Genomic DNA, 11,971 nt, shown 5'->3' with positions numbered 1-11,971 from the left:
GTCCTTCACCCAGCTGTGACTCCACTGCCCCTCAGAAATGGAGTAGCTGTGCTAAAGCTGCCAGAACAACTGATTCAGCCATGATAGTAGAAATCTCTATTTCATTAACATAAAATTATTATTTGCTGTGTTCCTACGTAGACCAACCAACAGAAAACATCGAGAGGGGAAAAAATAAAATAAAAAAGATGGCACTTGATGCCCCGGGCACTTTTGGTCACTGCATCCCTACGTCAACAGAGCACATGACATAAGGGACATGCTGTATTGATCCACTTTTTGTTTTTCCCAGACTTTTCTAGCAAAAGGTACCTGCCTCTCTCATTTTCTAACATATTTATCTAAAGATACTGTATGGTGATACATACACGTTTATATAAATGGCTAACAGGTACCTCCACAGTAAGAAATTTCTACCATCAACCAAATATAGATTTCCATTTAATGCATATGAAGTGTTTCTAATGCTTGGGTCTAGCCCTGTCTGTTATTAGGATGTTAAACACAGCCACCACTCTCTCCCAGCTTTTATCTACCTTTACATTTTTATTATTTTTTTCCCTACAGAACATAAATGAGAATGAAGCAAAGACTACCTGGGGACACTGCCTCCTGGGGTTGTCTGAGACATCCCCTAACACTATCAGCTTAATAGCAACAGGGGAAAAAAATAATTGACAAATGCAGTATTTAACTAATGCTTATGCAGATACATTCACACACACCTTCTTGCTGAAGTAACTAAAAAAAGCAGATCCTGTTGCGAAACTGATCAAGAATGAAGGTCACAGCTGTAGTCAGTTTTACATAAAGCTTTAAAACTAATTATTTTGAGTAACTGGGGAAAGAGACAAATTAGGATCACCTTCATAAAAAATTGAAGGTATGAAAAACATTTTGCACACAAAAGAGGCTATTATTACTTGTCATTGGTTCCACACTACAGAAACCCAAATGTCATTATTTATAAACAAATATTTTGCTTGGCAAAATCATATATGATGCAGTAAATTATAACCTCTCTTAAACTGTAATTTCAACTCTTGTCTCAAGAGTACATTGTAACAAGAAATAACTACTGTCAGGATAATGCTTGCGTAGCCTTTAAATAACCAGTAAACCAGCCTACAGATACGCAAGTTTAACTCAAGAGTTAGTCGTTAAAACTTTTACCAAAACTTGTCAAAATCAGCAATTCTTCTAAATGAAGGACAAGTAATAATCCTGTTTAGCAATCAAAAAAACCCCGAAACCAAACCTAACCTACTGCAAAAATAAAAATAAAACAAAGAAAAACCATTGGCAATGCCCATTTCAACTTGAAGACAGCAAAATCTAAGCTCAAGTGGCAGAAACTATCAATAAACAAACTCGTAACAATGAGTTACAGCCATTTCAGCTTTACAGAATACCCATCTTCAGAAGGTCACACTAGACATACTCCAAACTAATGCTTACATCTTACCTGCTCCTGGATGAACTGGGATAGAAAGCTATGAATGTAGAAAAGGCTGATTTACAGAAACATGAGCATTTTTAAACTCTACTAAACTTAGTACTTCCTATTAGTTTCAGAAACAGCATGTCTGTATAGAAGTGCTAGCCATAGAAAAGATAAAAAAAATTACAGAAACTGTAAAATATAAATTTGGGGTTTATTAAATCCATCTTAAGTTTGCCTACTTTATTTACACTTTGTGTTCTTCCTCAATCCATTGGTAGGCTGTAGTATCCTTACTCTTTCTTGTGTTGAGGAAGAGTGACAAAGTTAGCAGGGTTTTTTTGCAATAAAAGATTTTAAGAGGAAAATGTAAAGCACACTAATGAGATTAAGAGGGTCTGTGTGGTCTACAACATTACTACACAAAAGACTGAGACAAAGCCAACTACTGAAAAGGAACATACAATTGGACTGGTTTTGTGAAATACTTCTGCACATGGAAACAAACACGCAGTGGTCTAAAAGCTTCCCTTACACATTACAATACTCTGAAGTGCTGTTCAGTGGCAGCTGCAGGAAAATACTTTTAGACTTGATCCCATTTTACCTGGGCTGCTAAGGCAGAAATATGTTACATCCTGTGTAAGGGCAAAGTACAAAATCAGAGGATAAGAAAGAAACAGAGTAGTAGTATCCAACCTTACACGTAATAGGAAAGACAACTTTCTCTAAACCCATAACAGGAAAGATAACTTCCTTAAAGTTATCCTTAAAGTGATGGTAGGGTAAACAAATATTACAGCTAGAAATTACTTGATATTTCATTCCTTTTGTAGGTTTTGCTATTCAAATCTATATCCTTCCTTGAAAATATGCCACCTTGCTGCCTCACGGGGGGGCTAATTGCAATATCACATCTGTATTAATTCAAACCTGTAGAGAAATGAAGCTGGGTTAATTAGCATTGATAATATACAACTGTGGGTTGGCTTCAGGCGTGGCAGGCTGGCCGATGTAGATAAGGTGGAGCTGTGGCTGGTTCTGTTAAGGGGTTCAGAGCCAAGAAGAGAATACAGCCAAGGAAGAAGCAGAGAGAAGATAGAGAAAGAACACATGCCCTGGATGAGGCGAGACGAGGAGAAGGCAGCAGAGGGACTGTATGAAGAGTATGCTGCTATGAGATGGTAAAAGACCTTTGCAGCTTGATAGTTTGGAGAGTGCTGCAACGCAAATCCTCATTAAAAAAATAAATAAATCTAAATTGTTCTAAGAATGATATGCACTTTTGATTAAATAACTTGGTAATATTTTTGAGGCATGAAATGAACACAAAACTAACTTAAGTATTTTATCTACTCAGAAGACCACAAGAAATTTCACTTTTCCACATATACAAAACAACCCCCCCTTATTGTGTTTCCTATACAGAACCTTACCCAATTTTTGATCAAAATCGACCTCTTTTGTATTTCTGCATGTAAAATGAAGGCAGAATATGAGTCTGGGGTGATGCTATCCATGTCTCACACACCTCCTTGTTCAGGGCACTTCAGAAATCTCTTAAGAGTTTTAACTCATTAATAAGTTAATACTAAAACATTTTTTAGCTCAGTTGATATTCCTCAGGATAAGCCCTTGGACCTCTCCATCTTTTCTTATGTGAAGGGGCTCTCTGACCTCCTTCACATGCAGACTGGGGCAATGGACTGCTGCTGTCAGATTGAGTGATAGGGTCTCAACAGGATTTCAGTGCCTGCTGAGAACAGGTCAGAAGACAAACCCAGCCACACACTCACAGATAGCAACACCAGCTGTTGTTTAAGGAAAGGTCAGAAGTACTTGCTGCCCTTGCAGCCCACAGAAAGAGCAAATACATGTCCTCAGCATCACAGAAGTCCAAAGGTAAGGAGACATCCTTTAATTGCACACAGCTATTTGCCAAGAAGTCTTTTAGCAGCAGCCACTGAGAATTATATGTGGTAAACTACAAATTATTTTTTCCCCAAGGGGAAAAAAATGAGTATTGGATCCAAACACTAAAGATGTTCCACTCAGATAGAAAAGTTTATATACAAATTATTTCCAGAGCCTTCTGACACTATCTCCTTGACAGCTATCACATTGGTAAGGCCACCAAGGAGCAAATTAAGCAAAGGCTAGAATTGTACATGCAGTCACATAGAGGAAAGAGGAAACACGGGCAGAAAGGACTTAGAGCTACAAGTACACTTACAAAAGCAGTAACAAAATCAGATTTCATATAGCCTTTAGATCTAATGATACAGCTGTGTTACTCTAATTCACGCTTCACAACTGGTATGGATTGCTGCAGAAATAACATATCCCCTTGCTTGAACACACCCAGCAGAAATTAAAGCTCAGATCTTGTCTGAACTGCAATACATGGTTATTCCTGGAGACAGGAGCCAGCTTTGGCACCCTGAGCATGCAGTAACTTGACCATTTCTGTAGATACCATTACGGTGTAACATAATAAATAGCAACATCATGTCACACATGGGGAGTGCAATGGGATTAATGGACATGCAAGTCTTTCTAGGATGATATGTCTAAAAGTCAGCCAGCTTCAGACATTGCACATTCTCAAAAATTAAGTGCAAGGTGAGCCGAGCTCAGCAGATTCACACGTCTGCCTGCTCCCCAAATCCAATGTAAAGAAGGCCCAAGGACATGAATGAACACAACCTGGCACATGCCATCAGGAAGGCAGGCATAAAGGAAGAAAGTTTATTTTACATTCCTGAAAAGAAACTGATGATTATATGGTAGCAAACGACTCAAGCAAAAGATGATGGTATGCTGCTTTTGTAGAATTCTGTCCCTTTACATACAATGAAAACATTTCTGAAAAGAGCTTACTGTAGGTGCTGAACCCAGCTTTTAAAGAATCACTAAACATGTTACAAATAGCACTTAAAGTAAAACAACAGAAAATGCTGCGAGTTGATTTCATCCACTAAAAAGCAACAGGAATAGTAGTGCCAAACTGTACTCTCTTGTTTCAGTGTTTCAAAAGACAATGAACAGTTCAGAATGCTGAACGAGGAGGTTGGCATTTTAATACAATAGTAATACAGCAGCTTTTAAATGAATCTGTAAATATTAAATTGTTAAGGCAAATAAAGGTCAGCAAGACAGCTTTTCTATACCATGTTTCTAGGATTAAAATATAAAATATGGGCATCTATCTTTGCAGAAGGAAGTTATTTTGTTTTTTTCTGGAGGGAGTAGTCTTTTAATTTCTACACGGAAGGTAGTTTATGAGCATTTCTACTGTCACTGTCACTATGAAACACTAAATACACATAGGAAAATATCCAAAGAGACTGATATTTCTCTGTGTTAGTGAGGAGCTATGCCCATCTTTGGCACAACTACACAATACTATCACATCTGCCTCTGCAGTGAGACAAATATTGGACAAGGCATCAACCTGGACATCACCAGTATTTTATTTTTTACGAGTCACTTCTGTAATGTAAAGAATGCATGTCAAGTTTCCATACATCAGGTATAAATATATTCTTAACTCTCTATCTGAAATGTGCTACCATTTTGAATGAGACCCCCACCTAAAGCCAAAATTAATTTACATTTAAAAAAAAAAACTTTATGAGGTGGTGGAAAGGGAAAGGATAGACAGGAAAATAACTGTAACTCTCAGTTCTAGATTCCTAGACAAGTTTGGAGCAGTGAAGCTGGATAAAATGAGGTTTCTAAAGTTCCAGCAGCTTTCCAGAATCATCATCACACCACTCAATGACATTTCACTTCCATTATATGAAGGTATGTGACATGCCTATTTAATCCACATACGTACATTGAAAATATGTAAATAATTTGATCCCTTCAGGGAAGCAAACATTTATTATTTATAAGACAAAGCCCCACATAAACTTGTGACACCATGTTATTTTTAATAATAATGAAGTAATATATTGCATATCCAGTTCATTCTTAAACGTGAAACGAGGCAAGATGAAAACCAAGGAACAATAAACAGCCTAAAAGCAATCCAAGTGGGACTCAGTCATAGAATGCTCAATCATAGGGTGCTAAATATGGGTGTTCAGCTTTACCAGCTAAGAGAGACAGATTGTATCAAATGCTGTCACTTACAGCTTTAAAATACCTACACCAGAATGCACCAGCAAATTCCTCAGATGGTTTCAGATCCATCATTTTTATGCAGTCTGTTCAAAGCTTCCTTATAAATTTCTCCTTAAACACATGAAATATGTTAGCTTCAGATAAAACTTGCTCCTCAAATAACATCTGCTATAAGGAAGTAACAAAGGTCAATCACAACTAAATCGAAATCTTCTAATAAAAAAGAGAAAAATCTCAGCTCATGTAATCTGGAATTCATGGACACGTTAGTTACAGAATGAATTACCACTATCAAGTCCTTCTGCAAGAAACCAGATCATAGCAGATGATGCTTGTATATATGTATTTACGGTGTAATCTAGCCAGGGACTATTCCTACTTTCTGCTATAACCTTTGAAGCCCATTCAACAAATCTGCTATGAAATTTTCTGAAAATCCAGAGGTGGGTTTTGTTAGTATTTCTATAGAAAGTAGTCAGTATATTAAAAGATCATGTATGCAACACCCCTCAAAATATAAATCTTCAGCATAAGATGCGGAAATTTTTATTAGAAGAATTTGTGGAATGGAGTAACAGACTTACAAATACCCAGTGTGGTTCAAAGCAACCTGACTGAGTAATTACTGTTCTTTTTCAGAAAATAACATCTGAGAAAAACACTCATTTAAACAAGTTTTCACAATGTTATTTATGCACATTATCAGTCTGGAAAAATGTTCACTTAATCAAAACACAATCTGATTTACAGACATCTCCTTCAGGTTACCTAGTGAAAGTGAAAGCCAAGAAATACACAAGCAGGTCAACCACCCATTGAGCATTGCTGACTGTTAAAGATCATGACAATCTCAAATAAGAAGCAACTTTCTGTTGCAGGGGATGACAGTTCACAGAAGATTAATTTTCCACATGGAAGACACTTGCACACTTATTGTGACAGTCCCTCAGATGGGCAGGATCTGTCACTTGTGCCAGCATTCCCTGGAACCACTCATTACAGATGAGGATTTTATGTAAAGGGTTGTACCTTCCTGATAAAGAAAAGCTTTTTTTTTTTTTTTTTTTAAGTATACAAAGCAGCACTCCTCCCATACTGTCTTGAACAATTCTTCCTCAGGTACAACAACAGCAAGAATTTTAAATAGGCCACTGGGTATTTTAGGCCTTAAAATCCTGCTCTACACTTCCTGCCACAGATCAAAAACCATACAGCAATTCCCATTTATTTGAAATCAAATATATAATTATCAAGAGACACAGAGTTTCTAGACAATACATGACAGGAGACTACTTTTGGAAGACAGTTTGTTCTACCTTAAATAAAACAGACTATACTATCAATTTAGGATGAGTATGTGAGAAAGCAGAATAGAAGTCAAGAAAAATAAGGAGAGAAAATAGGATTATCTTTTTTTCCCCACTACAAACTTCTCCCTTCTCGACAGCATCTCATTAATAAAAATTAGCAACTTTGTAACCCTCCTTGGATTAGCAGTGATACAGACTTAATTCAATGGCTCTGGTTTTCAATACACAATATTAGTTATAAAGAATGTAATAGCTCAGCTCTGGTTTGAACTAACAGAAACGTCCTGTACGATAAACTTCAGTTGTCTATCTGATTGACCAGTGTCCTAGGAGATAAAATTGCAGAGGTAACACGCAGAAGAAAACAAACAAAGGACAGTAAATAAACTGGCCCTGCATTTTCAAAAATGTTCCTGTATTTTTTCAAATACATCACATATAAATCATGCAAGGAGAACTTCATCTCCAGGTCAGGGAGCAGCCGTTTGTATCGGCACAGCTTAGACCAGTGTGGATATAGGGATCCACAGACTCTACATTAGCCCAGAAATCCTGGAATCACATTATCCTCTCATTCACACTGATATCCATGTCTCTATTACAGGCTTGAGGGCTTGCAAACTGGGTATTATCTCTTTTTGCTATAAAACTTTTGCTTTCTAGAGGAATGCTCACAAAGGGACATCTCTGCCTTTCCAGTATTTCCTGTGTAGCATTCATTTCAGTAGTGCAGATGGGAGATGTTTAGAAGAAAAAACAAAACCTCCCCGTCAGTGGAAAGTGGGCAAACATCGCAACAAACCAAGAACACCCACAACTGTGGTAAGATTCATTTAAAGAAGACAGAAAGTTAACTAAGCTATGAACATGGGTAAAAAATTGATATGTGTACAAGGTCTGGACTCTCATGAAAGGCAATACGATTTTTGCTTATGGTTGGTTGACAGATCTTCCAAGAACTAACCACAGTTCATACTCTACTACAAAGCTTATGTCCGTATTTCTCACTTTTCACACCAGGAAAACAGCCAGCCAAAGCCTCTAGGCAAAATAAAACCGTGATACATCAGTGCAGCACTAACGTTCCAAAAATACTGAGCAAGAACAGGAATTGTCAAATTCTTGAACATCTTGTCAGAGAGAGTAAGAAATTCCTGTGGATGGATTTAGTGCCTTGAATTTCTCTCCCAAGGAAAGGATACAGTCAGAAAATAGCAGAGAAAACCAGCAACAACATTAGACCTTCTATTCCATGTTTCTCTTTGAAAATACACATATCCTTTATTTTTAGCTTCTACCAGAGGCGGGGGGTGGGGGGAGGGGAAGAGTACTCTGCTCCTCTCCAAGGCAAGGGCTGCTGCCAGCCACACTGGCCAATCCAGCAATTCAGGAACTTAAAAGCCCTAGATCTAACTGCAAGAGCTACATTCATAGCTACCCTTGAACTGTCTTAGAAGCAAAAGAAGTGTGTTCACATCTTTAACTGGCTATACATAAAGCCACATTGAGAGAATCCTGAAAAATATATTCATATTTATAGCAGAGCTTTAACCCTCACATATAAATTAACTAAGCAGCAATAAAAAGTGTACATAAAGGGATGGTGGAACTAATACTGCAACATTTCCCATGAGAAATGAAATATAATGGGAGGAAAACTAATGACACATTATATAATGCTACTCTACCTTCCTCAGCCAGGTAAATGATGTTATTGCTCCACGGACAACAGAGTAATATATAACTTAATATGCTGCAACCTTATTAAGTCACATAGGAATTAACTTACAGTAAACTGCACAGTTCCTGTAATTACTTATGCTCATGTATCTTCAGCTATTTAGCAGAGCTGCACTCAGCCCTTCCAGTTCAATCTTGACTCCAAGCAATTTACAGGACTTCATCACCTTTCTCCTGTATCTTGTTAACACTGTAGAAAAGAGATCTTCTGCCATTGTACTGCCTCACCTAGCCCCTTTCTAGAGCACCTCCACAGGATACATTCACCTAAGCCCTCTATCTATCAGCTGTCCTATGGTGTCAGCTCCTTCCTAGATGACTTTCATCCACTAAACAGCAATAACCTGGACTACACTCTGATGCAAGCAACGGGGTTGCTGCAGGGAAGGCAACTTACCTGTGTCCCCTTCAACATTTCAGGGGTTCAAGTCAAAATAGAAACAGCATAATGATGACAGAGACCAAAATTTTGGGGGACAATTTCAAATCTAGGGATGAAAGAAAGAATGGAGAACTGGTATTTTCATATGAGAAAGGACCCCAGTGCTTAACAGATAGTGAACTTTTCTCCCCGCTTGCTTCAGACAAAACCAATCCTTCAAGGTTCCTAGGTTTTTAGTTTGAAAGAGAAAAGCAGTCCTTGTAACTAGCCTTAGGGCATGTTTAGTCCCTTCTTTAACTTGAACATGCATTATAGATAAAAATAAATATTAATGTTTGTAACTATAATTTTTTTTTTTTTTTACACAGCGCTAACATAAACCTAAGAAGGCAAAGAGAAACTTTGAGGAGGCATGATTAATTATATATACTAAATCATTTTACTAGAGAAGTATGAAAATATATATTTATGTTCTAATTAAAATGTTAAAACCCTTACACTAAGCTAACCACTAAATACACTATGAAACCAGGAAAACAGCATTTACTTCTAGCAAATTCTCCAACATATCTAATTATGTGAGAACGTAATACAATTAAATTCCTTCTACTTTAGTAAAGGCTCTTACCTCAGCGTATCACTGTTCTGAAGCTGTTGAATTTAGAATTTGCTGAAATTAAGAACCAAGTCTATTGGCACTTATCAAGGCCTCTGGCTACATGTACTCACCAGGAGGGGAAAGGTAAAAAAAGTTTTATCTCATTAGCAAGCAGAAAATTCTTCAAACTTAATTTCATGATCAGAAAATAAAATAATATCTTTAGAAACTGGCAGGGGGAAAACTAATTTGAAAGCATGGACTATGTATCAAGGAAAGTAAATGATGTGTAGAAAAAATGGCAAGTGATTGCATTGCCGTTCTGCTTTTATCTTCTTATGGGAGCTTTGCACTGCAAGACCTGATTCTTTGAGTGTTGCAGATTTAAACTATAATTCACTGACTCCGAGCTATGGGTTTCTCCTGTACTTCATATAATTAGAAAGATTGTGATTACAACCATAGCACACAAAAAAATCTTAAGCATCACTTTTTTAGATTAACCACCTCATAGCATTTCAAAAGCAAACAGAGAGAGCTCTCTCTTGGATAATCTATTTATGTCCTGTGCAACATTTCATACAGATTATATGCCACCTGACAAATCCTAGCACCACTGAAAAAAGCAGCAAGGTGCTTTAACGCTCTGCTGTCTGACAAGACACCAGAGGTATATGTCCTGCCCTTCTTGGACCCCAGCAGTTTTCCTCACCTTCTTTCCTATGTAAGAGCTCATCTGGCACATTAAAAGGCACCTGTGCTTATGGTTCACATTATGTAGGTCAGACTCTACTGAATGTCTCCTCTTCATCATCAGTAGGTTCTGAGCTGCTCAGACCACCTCAAGGAACTGAGACACCACAAAGTGATGGGAAGAGGAATTACCACCCTCAATCCCTACATCACAATGAAAATATGTTGAAAATCCAGATAAAACACAACCCTCCATCTAAACAATTTTGTCCCATTGCTTTTCCGCCAGTAACACTAATCCCAACCTAGTATAAGTCAAGCTCCCACTTTGAACTGTGTTCTGAAGGATCTTATTTAACTCCATCAAAAGCCCAGGAAGACTGGGAGGCTCAGCCCCCTGCCCTGGAAACCATCAGTTATGTGCCTGGACTTCTCATTCACAGCAAGTCCCAGTGTTTTCTGAATAAGAGGGAAAGATTTACTTAATGTATACAAAACACCTTCTAGGATCAAACCCCTGCAGTCTTTAAAAATAATGACAACCTGCCCAAATACGAAATTATAAGTGCTCTCTATTTATAATTTTTATTGCTTTATGTTCTTGTTTCTAAACCTTTATGGTTCAGATTTTCAAGGGGTTTTATCTGTTTTCAAAGACTAGATTTTCAGTTTTGTAGAAAATTAAAATTGCTATACATTACTTCTTGTATAATTGTATTGTATATGCATATCTTGGAAATGCTGTTAACAAGAATGAATCCAATTTATAACTTAAATACATGTTAATTAGAGAAGAAGAGGCAGTTTGTTAGAGAAACTCTAACTCACTGTTAGAGAAAACGGTGAGTTAACTTACTGAAAGTGGGTCCATTAATTTTTGAAAATATATTTAGACAAAAAAAGAATTCTTAGATAGGCTGAAGACATCCTATGGCAAGCCGAACAAAACTCCCTTATTATAGCTTACTGCAGAATGGCTAGCTCCCAGTAAACAAGTTTGTTTTGTGGAAACATGCTAGGGATAACCATACAAATGCTGGAATAAGCCGACATACAAATTGAGATACCCATTAGCAGTTAAGGACTTTCAACTTGGAACAAACACCAAAATATCACGAAAAACCCAGCAGCTGGCAACACTGCTCAGGTGAGTACTCAAGTTTCTGGCTACTACCAGAGACAGGAACATGGACAGCACTCCCCTGCCTTGATGCAGGAAGCAAAGACAATTTTTCACTGGTAGGAAACTTAATCTTGACTGAACTAACAAGTTTGGACAGGATTTTCCAGCTTTTGCTTAGACAATAGCAGAAAGCAAGCATAACCCTCACCCTGTACTATGGCATAAGGGTGAGATTTGGAAGAAAAACATGCTGCAGCTGACGGGGACTGCTTCACCTCTCTTTGTTCATCTCTTCATTGTAGGTTCTTTGCTTGACACACACTAGCTATTTTTCAGACAATCCAAAGGCATATTTAAAAGAGAAGTGCAAGTTCTTGTACATGAAGCTCACTGCCAGCAACATAACCAGTTCCCTCTGACAGTAAGGCACCAAGTGATGTGTATTATTCCTAAAAATGGCCTGGAAGGTAACAGAGTCCCTCTTGAAATAAAACAGAAACAATGTCCCATTTTGCCGGGGGTCTGGGTAAGACCTGAACACCCCAGCAACTAC

The sequence above is a fragment of the Falco rusticolus genome, chromosome 9 (genome assembly GCF_015220075.1).
Source record: "Falco rusticolus isolate bFalRus1 chromosome 9, bFalRus1.pri, whole genome shotgun sequence".
Taxonomy (NCBI): domain Eukaryota; kingdom Metazoa; phylum Chordata; class Aves; order Falconiformes; family Falconidae; genus Falco; species Falco rusticolus.
Note: the sequence above shows the minus strand (reverse complement) of the source record.